This window comes from Sorex fumeus, unplaced genomic scaffold, assembly GCF_029834395.1.
Source record: "Sorex fumeus unplaced genomic scaffold, SorFum_2.1 ptg000039l, whole genome shotgun sequence".
In the NCBI taxonomy this organism is placed as follows: Eukaryota; Metazoa; Chordata; class Mammalia; order Eulipotyphla; family Soricidae; genus Sorex; species Sorex fumeus.
In genome coordinates, this window is record NW_026606096.1 from 14,795,619 (window position 1) to 14,809,949 (window position 14,331).

Below are 14,331 nucleotides of genomic sequence, written 5' to 3' on the forward strand. Positions count from 1 at the left end.
AGCCAGGTAGGAAATATTTATTATCCCCAGTGTGGGAAAAAGAAACTGCGGCACTGCTTGCTTTAGTCACTTGCTCAAGAGCACATAGCTAGAGATCGGCAGATCTGGGAATTGAGCGGAGATTAGTCAGACGCCAGTCTACATTCTTAAATATTCTCTGCTGTATAATACTAGGCAGTTGATATTTTTTCAATGCCTATTTGTTCAATAAAAGCAATAGCAACAACAACAACAAAAAAACTGACAAACACTAGCAGGGTGTATGAAAACGTGTCTATTTTTCTTTCTTTTTGGGTCATACCCAGAGATGCACAGGGCTTACTCCTGGCTCTGCACTCAGGAATTACTCCTGGCGATGCTTGGGGGACCACATGGGATAGTGGGAATCAAACCAGGGTCAGCCGCACGCAAGGCAAACGCCCAACCCGCTGTGTTATCACTCCAGCCCCAACTAGCTGTGTTATCACTCCAGCCCCAACATGTCTATTCTTAAAACTAATTACACATGATGTAAAGTTGAGACACACCTGCAGAGAAATCGTGTGCACTGCACTATGTTATTCAACCTGAGAAGCCAAGGAAGAGAAAGCAAACTGGACAGTGAATGTCACCCATACTAGCCTGAGAACTTGGGCCACTTTCATTCTTAACCAGTTTAAGTTTCCTAACAATCACAGGAAGTATATTCTCTAATCGTCTCTCCATCACAGAGGAGAGGGTAGCACAGCGTGGCAAAGACTTGCTTCTGCAGCCAGTAAGAAGCTAGACCAAGATCCACATCCACACTGCCTGGTTTCCAAGCCCATACTCTCCCTGCTAATCTGTCACGCCTCGTGACTCAGCATAAAGAGCCCAGCATCTGTCACAGGGATTTCAAATGCTGCCATTTCTGGCCATACGACTCCTGTCTTATTTCTCTTAGCCTTAATTTCCTTATCCCCAAAGTGGTGCTTGTTATTTATATTATCATTTTAATTATCACTAGAGAATGAGACAAACAAAAAAAGTGAAGAAAGACATGATACATGCAAGCACACAGAGACAGAAAATCCAAAGATGTAGGTCAGCCACAAGAAATGACTCAATTCATCTGGTCAGCTAATTGTAGTCATGGCTGGACAAAAAAAAAGAGTTTGTTCATTATTGTTTCAGGAATCTTTCCATTGGTGAGCATTTTCCTGGCCTATTTAGGTAATCCTTGCCCATGATAACTCTAGGATCCTTCTTTTCCAACTTCAGTTTGCTAGCTTCATTCTCTTTCGTTCCTATATTTCATCTAGAAAATCCCATTGGATAATGCTTTTTATATTTTTGGCAAAGGACCTTTATATTCTTCAAAGAGGAGCTCCTAAAAGGCAGCTCATATAGAGAAGGGACCACCAAGTAAAGGATGCTTGAAGGACCCGCTCGGGATGGGAAATGTGTGTTGAAAGTAGACTATAGACCGAACATGATGACCACTTAATACCTGCATTGCAAACTACAACGCCCCAAAAGGGGGGGGGGGAGAGAGAGAGAGAGAGAGAGAGAGAGAGAGAGAGAGAGAGAGAGAGAGAGAAAGGGGATCCACCTGCCACAGAGGCCGTGGCAGCGGAAAGGGTGGGAGGGGGATTGGGGGTTGGCGGGGAGACCAGGGGGGTTGGTGGGAAGGATACTGGGAACATTGGTGGTGGAGAATGGGCACTTGGTGGAGGGATGGGTACTCGATCTTTGTATGACTGAAACATAAGCACAAAAGTTTGTAAGTCTAACTGTATCTCATGGTGATTCATTAAAAAATAAAACTTAATCAATTAATTAATTAATTTTTTTAAAAAAGGGAGCTCCTATATAAAATGGATGGTGAGGGGGGCTGGGAGGGGCACGGGGGGGGCGAACTCAACCTTTCTTGCTGACTTGGATCACTCCATAGCATAATTCCAAGTTACCAAAAGATCCTCTTCATACTGAGGATGAAAATGGTATGAAATGAAGAAAGTGAAGGAGACAGCATGTTTGGAAAACAATAGACACCATTCTCAGCAGGGATGTCATAAAGAATTTCATGGAGCACTCATGAAATTCTTTCACTTGGTCACTTGACATCCCGCTATTCAAACTTTAAGACCTGAAAAATATACTGTTCTTGAAATGAGCACAGGAGACCCAGGAAGAAGAAGCCATTTCATTATTATTATTATTATTATTATTATTATTATTATTAGTGAATCACCATGAGATACTGTTACATACTTATAAACGTTCATTTTTGCATTTCAGTCATACAATGATCGGTTACCCATCCCTCCACCAGTGCCCATTCTCCACCACCAATGATCCCAGTACCCCTCCCACCTTCCCACCCCCTCCCCCTCTCCACCCTGCCTCTGTGACAGGGCTTTCCCTTTTGTTCTCTCTCTCCTTTTGGGTATTGTGATTTGCAACCGAGGTATTGAGTGGCCATCATATCTGTTTAGTGTGCTCATATGCTAGCTTACCTCAGCATTGGATCATACCTGACAGAAGTGCTGGATTTGTTGTCATTACTAATTGCATGATGGAACTGAAATGTTTTCCCACATATTCTGCTTTCTAAAGTAAGCAGCTGCTTTGGGTTGATTGAAGAAAATCAGTCCAAACAGTAAAGTAAATCAGGGTAAATGGCTATAAAAAAATGACAGAAAGGAAACTTAAGAAGTCACTCTCATCTCTTTTCTCTACGGCATCAAAGTCAATTTCTTTCTTATCAATCTCTTCCAAATGCAGTCAGCAAAACATATCGTTCTAATTCTTTTTGTGGGGGGGGGTATTTTTAACTCCTCAGTGAATGTTTTTCTTTTCTAAATTCTAAGCCTAGTTCTTGCCAATTGCTTTCCTTTTCAATTTTTTTTAATTGAGGTGGGATGCCACACCCAGCTCTGTTCAGGGGTTACTCCTAGCTCTGGGCTAAGGGATCACTCCTAACAGGGCTCAGGGAACTATATAGGGTGCTAGAGATTGAACCTGAGTTGACCGTGTGCAAGTAGGGTGCCTTACCTGCTGTCTATCTCTCTGGTCCCACCAATTCCTTTCTAATGTATTCAAAAGCACATAGATGTCTAGTCCCACAACAAGATGACATTTCAATTAAATCCAATTTAAAAATTATGCAAAATAGAAGACATTGGTGAACCCAAAGAGCTCGATTTAAGAATGTGTAAAATACTTGAATACTTGAATATGATGTCACGAAGAATATAGAAATACATGAATAATAAATACATCAAAGTGTTCAAGGTTAGTGCGAGCCGAGAGCGAGCGGTCGTGGGCGCTGTCGTTGCGTGCGCCGCCTCGTGGGTTCCGAGCGACCTAGCGGACACCGAGCGGGCGAAGATGACCGAGTACATCCGAGTCACGGAGGAGGACGAGAACGACGAGCCCGTCGAGATCCCGTCGGAGGACGATGGCACCGTGCTGCTGTCCACGGTCACGGCGCAGTTCCCCGGCGCCTGCAGCCTGCGCTACCGGAACCCCGTGTCGCAGTGCATGCGCGGCGTGCGCGCGCCTGGTGGAGGGCATCCTGCACGCGCCCGACGTGGGCTGGGGCAACCGGGACTACGTGGTCAACTACCCCAAAGATGACAAAAGGAACATGGAGTAGTCTGATGCTTCGTCGGAGGTGAAGGTGAAAAGGGCCGTGCAGAAGACGTCTGACCCCATCGTGCTCGGCCTGCCCTGGAAGACCACCGAGCAGGACCTCAAGGAGTATTTCAGCACCTTCGGGGAGGTCCTCATGGTCCAGGTAAAAAAAAAGATATCAAGACTGGTCACCAAAAGAGGGTTTGGCTTTGTGCGGTTCACGGAGTATGAGACCCAAGTGAAGGTGATGTCCCAGCGACACATGATTGATGGACGGTGGTGTGACTGCAAACTTCCAAATTCTAAGCAAAGCCCGGATGAGCCTCTGAGGAGCAGGAAGGTGTCTGTGGGCCGCTGCACCCAGGACCTGACTGCCGACGAGCTGCGGCAGGTCTTCTGCCAGTACGGGGAGGTGGTCGATGTGTTCATGCCCAAGCCCTTGGGGGGGGGGGGCGTTTGCCTTCGTCACATTTGCAGATGATCAGGTGGCCCAGTCCCTGTGTGGCGAGGACCTGATCATCAAAGGCATCCTCTGCGTGCATATCTGCAATGTGGAGCCCAAGCACAATAGCAATAGGCAGTTAGAGAGAAGTAGAAGATTTGGTGGTAATCCGGGTGGCTTTGGGAACCAGGGCGGGTTCGGGAACAGCCGGGGCGGCGGGGCGGGGCTGGGCCACAAGCAGAGCAGCAACATGGGGGGCGGGATGAACTTCGGCGCCTTCAGCATCCACCAGACCATGAGGGCCACGGCCCAGGCCGCCTTGCAGAGCAGCTGGGGCATGATGGGGATGCTGGCCAGTCAGCAGAACCAGTCGGGCCCGTCAGGGAACAACTTGAGCCAGGGCAACATGCAGAGGGAGCCCAACCAGGCCTTCGGCTCCGGGAACAACCCGTACAGCGGCTCCAACTCGGGCGCCGCCATCGGGTGGGGGTCGGCCTCCAATGCGGGCTCCGGTAGCGGCTTCAATGCATGGACTTCAGCTCCAGCATGGACTCGAAGTCGTCGGGCTGGGGCATGTAGGCTGGGCTGGTCAGTTAGACGCTAGAGACTGGTGGGAATTCAAATTTTTCTAAACTCATCGTAAATATATTGTAAGATACATACGCACTAAGAATTTTCAAAATTGTTTTTTTTTCGGTGTGGAGTATATTCAGGAGTATTTTTGACATCTTTCATTTAGAAAAAGAAGAAAAGCTAAAGGAATTTTCTAAGTTTTGTTACATAACGGGTTGAACTCTTGAGTGTTTGAAAGTGAACTGCTGTTAGCCTGACAGGTAAACCAACACCACAATTGCTATCAAGAGGCTTCTCCTGTAATTATTTTATCCCTGGACTTGTCACCTGAATTATTTGCATGTTCAAAGTGGAACCCATTGGTTAGAGCTGCAGTCTTTCCTCCTCATTTTAATTTGAACCCCACCATACAGATTTTCTCCGTAGGAAGGTCCCTGGAGATCGTGGTGTTGCAATGTTCGGTTCTTTTCTTTCTGTTCAATTTCTTAACGCTTGTCTCCCCTCATATGCGAGAGTATGATATGAAGCCTTCATTTAATCTCTGCAGTTCATCTCATTTCAAATGTCTGTGGAAGAAGCACTCACTGACAGGAGTGCTGTACTCACTGCGCCGTGGGGCTCCGTCCGCTGCTTTGCCCACGCACGCAAGAGCTCGTCCCCACACCGACGGGCTTCGTCTCTGACGGTGGGTGTCCCATTTTTATCTGCTACTCTTTCTTTCCTGGAGGCGGATCAACGCTGTGACGGCAAGGCTGTGCTGTGAACCAGAAGGCTGTCTGAACTTCTGAAACCTTGTGTGGGATTGATGGTGGTGCCGGGGCATGAGACGCTGGTATGAGCGAGGACAGGAGAGCGTGTGCAGAGACTTGGTGGTGCATAATGGAGATTCTTTAACTGGGCGAGATGTGTCTCTCAACCTGTGGCTTTGGTGCGAGAGTGTGCGGAGAGCCATGGTAGCAGATAACATACGTACGAATGTTTCTTGCATTCAAAGGACATACACGTCTGTTGGAAGACTTGAAGTGAGTCTTGCTCTTAGCAAACCAACGTTAGCTGAATGTGTTAGTGACACGATACTGGTATGCCCCGCCCCCTTGTCAACTGCTGTGAATGCTGTATGGTGTGTGTCCTCTCCTGCTCCTGATCTGTTGGTGTGGTCATGTCGCCTGGCGCTGGTGAGCTGAGCTTACGTGCTGTACAGGAGTCTCGGAGCGGAGTCGCCAGTGGGGGGGGGGGGGGAGCGATCCTGGGGCCTGCCCACCCCGAGGATGCGGTTGGCGGTCTTGTACCCTGTGCTTGGATGCTTTTATAAGAGTTGCCAATGTTGGAAATTCTGAAATAAAACTGATTTAAATAAAAAAGTGTTCAAGGTTAAAATATAAAAGTCCAACAATTTTATAGTTGGTGAGAATGCAAGCCACTGGAATCCTCATAAATAGGCAGCAAATGTGATGGTGGCAAATTCCTTAGAAAATTAAATGTACATACATACTTAGCAACTCCATTTGTATTTCTCCCTAGAAGATATGACAGCATATGTATACACAAACTGTATAAAAATACACATCAGCTTTAGAGAAACTGGAACTCATCCAAACATTTATCCACTGGTTAGTGTACAAATTGTGATAAATCCCTGTAATAGAATGCTTCTCCCTGATACAAAAGAATTATTCATGGAATTCTATAAATACTTTTATGTTCTTTTCTTTCATTTTAGTGTTGGGGCTCAGAGCTTACTTCTAGCTCTGTGCTCAGGGACCACTCCTGGTGGTGCCTTGGGGACCACATGGAGTCCTGGAAATTGAACCCTGGGCAGCTGCACTATATAGCTCCAGCCCCTGGGATTCTATAAACCTTATACTGGACACAAGGCAGCATACTTTGTAATTAGAAATACATAAAAATGCAAAACAGATTATGGTATAATAACCCAGGCTACTTGCTCCAGTCTAGGATTATTTGGGCAAAGAATGACTAGAAAAGCATACAAAAGAACTTTCTGAATAATAGAAATGTTCTAAATTTTAATTGAGACATTGATTACATCTAGGAGTCTCAGTGAATTTTTCACATTATATGTAAGCCACTTTCTTTTTTTCTATTCCTCAGCCAAAGAAGGCAGAAAGAAAGAAAGAAAGAAAGAAAGAAAGAAAGAAAGAAAGAAAGAAAGAAGAAAAAGTGTACGTAATAAGCCCACTAATATTCTCAAGTTATCTCAAAGATTTGTAATAGTAGTTGGACCAAAGACTAACCGAAATAAAGATAAGACTGTAATTTGAGATACCAAAGAGTAATGAATAAGACTTTGCATATGATTTATTTAGAATGGGTGAAGGACAACTAGAAGGTGAAGGTAACCACCAGATTCTTGGTTTGAGACAATTAGGTGGTTTGTGGTTTCAAATCCATAAAAATACAGAAGTTGAAACTTTAATTGATATGTGAGGGGATGAAAACGATTACATGTTTCACATATGGTTGAGGTGACCCTAAATTATGCAAGTTAGGTCTGGGTAAAAGTTAGATATACTGTTTCACCTTGGATGGAGGAGGAATAATTTCCCATAATGTCTTGGTAGTTATCATCACACAGATATCATAACACATATAGAAAGGAGAGGAGGTTGTCTAGAAAGAGAATGTAGTGAAAGTGCAATTAAAGAACTGATATGACAGAGCTTTAAAAGAGTCTATAGACCAAGTAGAGAAGATATGGTTGACAAAGAACACTGACAAATAATTCCTAGAGATAACTGAGTAAGGCTACCTGAGGAAGGGGAAGCAGCTGACACAGACAAAAGAACTATGCCTTTGATGAAACATTGGGTTGGAGAGGATAGGGTGGGTGGGTTTAGCTCCAGACAGTTTCTTTAGGTTGAAAGATGTCAAAGTTTTACAGCTTTGAGCTGGGAGGCCAGACCACCTCCTGAAAAAGACACAGGGGAAAAACGAATGGATTTCACAATCACTAAAGTAGAACAGCAGAATTTAACTTTTAAAACTTGGATTAAAAGCTTGAGACTGAATAGGGTAGGCGCCTGCCTGGCACACTGCTGATCCTGGTTTGCTCACAGCACCACATATCATCACCCAAGCACAGTGATCTCTGAGCACGGAGCCTGGAGTGGCCTGAGCATACCCAGGTGATGCCCCAAAATAAAAACAAATAACAACCAAACAACGTTGATAAGGTCTCTGGCAAGTGTTCAATGACAGTTGGAATCAGTGCCTTGATTTTTTTCATAATAACAACCTGTCTAGTTATGCATTTTCTTTTCTTCTTTCTTTAATTGAATCACCAAGAGATAAAGAGTTGAAAAGCCATTTATGGTCAGATTTCAGTCAAACAGTGTTCCAACACCAATCCCACCACCAGTGTACATTTCCCACCACCTGTGTCCCTAGTTTCCCTCCCGTCACTCTTCCCCCACAAGCCTCTCTCTACAGCTGGCAATTTCCTTCTTTCTCGCTTTGCCTGTTTTTCCCCATCTCTTTCTGTCTCTGTCTGTCCCCCCCCATCTATCCCCCTCCCCAGTTTTGGGTATTATGGTTTGAAACACAGATACTGAGAGGTTATCCTATTTGTTCTTTTACCTATTTTCAGCCAGCAGTTCTTAGAGTGATCATTTCCAACTATCTTTGTCAGTGCAATTTTCAATTGCATAATGTTATGCTTAATGCCCAAGCTAGAAAGGAGAATGGTTGGGTTCATATAACATCATAACATCATGGATATACAAAAAGTTTCAATTAAAGAGTCAAAATTTTAGAGAATGAATAAAATTAGGTACCAAGGAGAGAGGAGAAGGACAGGAGGAAGCTGATGGACAGAAGAGGACAGGTACAAATTTGGACAGGAAGATCAGGTACTGTCACAGCACAGGGTTGTTGGAAGTCTTTGAACCAGCAAACCAAAAAGACCAAAAGATTTGTCAGAGAGGGAATGTCTGCGTTGATTATTTCAGCAGATCCAGCATTTGGAGAAAGGAAATGACACAGGTATCAGATTGCTAAGGTAGAGTAGAGATCACAAAACCAAAAGTCTAGGATATTAGGTGAGTCAACGACAAGGATAATGAAGTTTTATTGATGATAGCAGATGCTGGAGAGCAAAACCATGCCACAGTTTTGATAGTCCAGTCCAGTGAGTAAGGCTGTTTCCAAACCACCACATAACAGCCGTGAGCAGGAGATGAGAGTAGCATAGCCAGCTGGCAAAGAATGGGAAAAGAATTGATGTTTGGACAGCAAATCAACCCCAACAACCATCTTAAAAATGCAGAGAGATGCAGAGAATCCTCCACTTAAGAAGACTAAGAATGAAATTTTGTTCTTGTTTCAGGGGGAGCAGATCTCAGCCTCATCAGGAAAGGTGGGTGAAGGGGAGGAAGTCGTAGAGTTGGCGCTGGACTGAGATGAAAGAAAGAGAGAGGGTGAAGAGTAAGGGCCCGGTGAGGAGTGCTGCTTGGCTGTGGAAAGTCAGAGGGTGAAGGGTAAGGGCATGGTTAGGAGTGGTGCTTGGCTGTGGGAAGTCAGCTCCTATTCTCTGCCACTAATCACTGGCCTCAATCAGTGTGGAGCGTATGGTAGTAGGGGCCACAGCAGAGTATATAAAACTAGAATGTGAGGGAGATGCAGAACCACTGCCCAACTACAGCTAATCGTCTCTTCATACACTGCCATTAATCAGTCAACAAAAGGGAGTTCTTAGTCTCAAATGAGGTTGATGAAAATAGTTGATTACCTAAACTTCTTTACAGGTGATAAAATAATAGAAAAATTACAACTGAGTAGCCAATTCACCATATTATTGTTAAAGACTTTGATATAAAAATGAAAATAAAAAAATAAAGACTAATATAAAGGCTTGTCGACCAAGTGATCTTTAATTGTTTAAGGGCAAATCCTGAGCATGTCATTTTCTTTTCTTTTTTTTTTGTTGCATTTTGGGTCTTACCCAGCGATGCTCAGGGGTTACTCCTGGCTTTGCACTCAGGAGTTACTCCTGGTGGTGCTCCGGGGACCAAATGGGATGCCAGAAATCGAACCCAGGTTAGCCGCATCCAAGGTAAACGCCCTACCCCGCTGTACTATTGCTTCAACACCCTTAACATGTTATTTTCATTTCCTTTTAATTTCACTTCCATTGACTATTCCAGAAAACAAGGGATATACTGCTGAAATGGTTTTTATTGTCAAAGTTCCTGGCTTTTACATTGCTGTGTAGGCTGTAATTAATTGCCTTAGTGGCCTCCTGGTCCTAGAGAGAAATATGAGAAAGGGGCTTACTTGACTGGTATTAGTCAGTGGGGATGCACCATTCATGACAAACATTATCCATATCACTCATGTGTCTGACAGATATGTGATTGGCAGCTAGACTGAGCACATTTCAGCTGCAGGATTTATCCCAAATTTGATTCAATGATTTCTGAGATAAAAGCATCATAAATATCTTCAAGCAGTCACTAGAAATTGTCAAGGCAGTAAAGGAGAAATTATTGAATTATCGATTCTGATACTGAATTTCTGTTTGATATTTTTATTTATATAACTGTTGGTCTTCTAAAAAAATACACTTTTTTCCAGTGCCAGACATCTCATGAGAAATTCATTTTCTTTTCATTTTAAGATACTTGGATTATACAGAAAAGGCAATGAAATAGATTAGGAGGATTTAAAAAAGAAGAAGAAGAAGAACTAAGTACTAAGGCAGAAGGGAAAAAGCTCAGTGAAGACAGGAGTTTATTGAATAACATGAGTGTGTTGATCTGAAGTCATCCAGAATAGGATTAGCAGAACACTAGATGAAAGACAACCATGCGAGCAAGCCGGGTCCTGGGAAAACATCCAACCCCATCAAAAAATGGGGCAATGAAATGAACAGAAACTTTCTCAAAGAAGAAATCAGAATGGCAAAAAAGCACATGATAAAACGTTCTACATCATTAATCAAGGGAGATGCATATCAAAACCACAATGAGATACCATCTCACACCTCAGAGACTGGCCCACATTCAAAGGAACAAAAGCAACCAATGCTGGCGTGGATCTGGCGAGAAAGGAACACTCCTTCACTTTTGGTGGGAATGCGGACTGGTTCAGCCCTTTTGGAAAACAATATGGACGATTCTCAAAAAATTAGAAATTGAGCTCCCATTTGAGCCAGCAATACCACTCCTGGGAATATATCCCAGAGAGGCAAAAATGTATAGTCGAAGTGACATCTGCACTTGTTTGTTCATTGCAGCACTCCTTACTATAGCCAGAAACTGGAAGAAACCTGAGTGCCCAAGAACAGATGTCTGTTTAAAGAAACTCTGGTACATCTACACAGTGGAGTACTATGTAGCTGTTAGAAAAGATGAAGTCATGAAATTTACATACAAGTGGTACAACATGGAAAGTATCATGTTAAGCAAAATGAGTCAAAAACAGAGGGATGGACATAGAAAGATTGCATTTGTCTGGGGAATATAAAGTAACAAAATATGAGATTAATACCCAAGAATAGCTGAGATCAGCACCAGGAGGATTACTCCATAGCTTAGAGGCCAGCTGGGCATTCTAGGAAAAGGGCAGCTCAGATAGAGAAGGGAGCACCAAATAAAGGGTGTTTGGAGGATCTTCCCAGGAGGGGAGATGCTTGTTGAAAGTAGACTCTGGACTGAACATATTTGCCACTCAATGCCTCTTTTGCAGAACACAACACCCAAGAGGAGAGAGAGAACAAAAGGGAATGCCCTGCTACAGAGGCAGGGTGGGATGGGGATGGGGGTGGGAGGGATATTATCCATTGGGGTGGAAAATGGGCACTGGTGGAGGGAGGGGTATTTGATCATTGTATAATTGAAATCCAAGCACAAAAAATTTTAAATCTACAACTGTACCTCATTGTGTTTAACTAATGAAAATTTTAAAAAATGGAAAAAAAAAGAAATAAAATAAAAAGATGAAACACCAAAGATGCTTTGCAGGGCATGGGATCAAAAAAGATTCAAGCATAATCCATATTTTTTTTCAATTTGTCTAAATTTTTATTTGACTAGCAATACTTAGATCTCCAATTTTTACTTCCAGGCTTTTCTCTGAAAATGATTTTTCCAATCAGTTGTCTTGCCATCCAGAAACGCAGGTTTGTTTTGTTACTCCATTAATTTCCTAAATTAGACCCATTTTAGACCATAAAAAAACAATCCAAGTAATTCACCTTTCTTTACTTTTCATTTCTACTTTATTATTTTTCATATTAGGTTTCTACTTTAGAAATTGAAATTAACTCTTAAAGGTGTCTCAACCACCTCGCTTTCTAATGCAGGTTTCATCTTTTCAAACTCTTCAATATTTAACTGAGGTGATATGTTTATAACATTCTTTGTTACAGATGCAAGTATGTAATTTGACAAATGTATATAGTACAGCATGCAAACCACCAAAGGAGGAATTATATCCATCTCCACACCACTTATTCCATCTCTTCTTCCCTTCTAGTCATCATCAATTAAATACATAAATATTTAGATACTGTTTGAAAAATTTTAATGATAAAGATCATGACATCTAAGCATTATGACAAAGGTCCACTTGATTTGAAACGGTACTAATTCTTTAGAAAATTATTCTTTATAACAATATATAATATGAAGTTGCAAGTGACTTTGGGTATGATCTAATTCAACAGTGTACCCATTTTTTGGGCATTATATAATGGGATGGGGAAGTTGTAGTGAGTGAATATATAAAGGTTGAACAGGATGTCAATGGAAACAATGAATGAAATATCTCTGGATAATATAAGACATTAGGTAAAGGACGTATTTGTATTGGAAGCCATATAGAATATAACTGAGACATTTTCCCAGAACACAGACACAAAATATTAAATAGATATTCATTTCATGAATGTAAATAAATAAGGCGTGTGGTACTAAACAAATGTAGATCAATATTGAACTTTTTGATTAATCTAAATATTCTTCTGTTTTGCTTAATATCTTTTAAGTAGAATGGATTAGAGAAAAGATACAGACCCAGAATAATAATACTCAGAGAATACTGCTTAAAACTGGATTAAATTTATATTTACTCAACAGAAAATTGCACATGTACTTATGCATGCAGTGTCTTCCATCATCCTTACTTCATATCCCCATTATCAATTTTGCCAGATGTGGCTCATAACAAGAACAAGCGAATATCTTGAAGACCCATGAATAGCTTATTTGAATGGAAATGTCATCTTGTTTGGTTCAATTAAATTTGTTCTTTGGTCAGTTCATAGAAATTCTTTCTCTTATTGATACTACCCATCTTTGCCTTGAAGGAGAAGTACAAATATCCACAGTGTAGATGTAACCGTCAAATAACTTTTCAGTGTTTCCAACTGTCTGAAAATACCTATGGTGGAAAGTAGTCTAACTGAAGCCTCTCAGTGTGGGATATTTATGGCACTGTAACCATTACTGGCATTTAGACTTCATTCCCTTGTACCTTTTATCATTCTTTAGTGCAACGATGGTTCAGATTTTGTGTTCTCTCCTACAACCAGTACTTCCTTCTCCTCCACAAAAATGTTATCTGCCAGTCCAAGTGAACACCGGCATGCTGCTGGGAAACCTGAGAATGTATGTTCTTACACACCATCCCAAAATTGAAGACCAGCAAACTGTTTTACATTTTTGTGAGGATACCTTGGAGGTATAACCATCTGACATAGAGATCAACTGAACATAGTGAGACAGGGTTCTTCCGAAAATGTTTAGGATGTCACATCATTCCACTTTGCTTCTTTATTTTCCTATGCGTTTTTTTTTTCCAACACTTCCTGAGGACACTTTTCACAGAAACATTCAATTTGCTGTTCGTCTCCAAAAAATCCAGTCTAAACAAGTTGACTGAAACAGTCGTGTGCCTCTGGGACTGCCCTCCTGAAATTCTTGGTCAAGCTATCTTTGATTTGACTTTCATTAGTGAGGTCCAAAGGGAGGATGGAGCAAATGGCAGGAAGCTTGGAGACTTGGCTTGCACAAAATCCTGCATCGTGCTGCTTCCTACCTATAGGGCAGGCAGGTTCTCAGCTCTCACCTTTGAACACAGACACATTCTCTTAGTCCTTGGCAGTACGTTCTGCCAGGTTGCATGATGTTGCAGATATCCGTGAGTTTTGGTACTCACCTTAGGGGCATATCATGCCTAAGCAAGTGCAACATTAAAAGAGAGAAGAGAGGTAATGATGACATCTTCAGATGAAGCCCATAATAGCAATCAATATGCACTGTTCTGTTCTTTGAAGGAGGCCTCACATATTCACCTACAGTGGGTCTCCACAGATTTTGTAGAAGCACCCAGTCATCTTATTTTCTTCTTTATATTTTTTAATTTTTTGTTTTGGGGTCATACCTAGTGGTTTTCAGGGTTCAAACCTGGCTCTACTCTCACGGATCAATCCTGGCAGTGCTTAGGAAACATATGGGGTATGAGAGATTGAACCTACATGAACCATGTGCAAGCTAAGTGTCTGCCTGCTAAAGTATCTAACGCAAGTGCCTACTTGCTAAACTATCTTTCTCTCCCCATTTTTTGGTAATGATCTTAACAAAGACAAAGCTTTTGGTGAAAAATATTAATGGTCTTATTAATAGTTAAGGTAAGAAAAAATTTTGTTTTGAGTTGATGTGGTAGAATTGTTAAATATGCTTCTAAACTTCAATATCTCC

At 42.1% G+C, this 14,331-nt stretch overlaps 1 pseudogene; it reads left to right on the forward strand.

The window, feature by feature from the left end:
- The first annotated feature begins 3,351 nt into the window (after window positions 1–3,351).
- Window positions 3,352–4,618, forward strand: LOC130028398 (TAR DNA-binding protein 43-like; annotated as a pseudogene).
- Window positions 4,619–14,331: the final 9,713 nt, after the last annotated feature.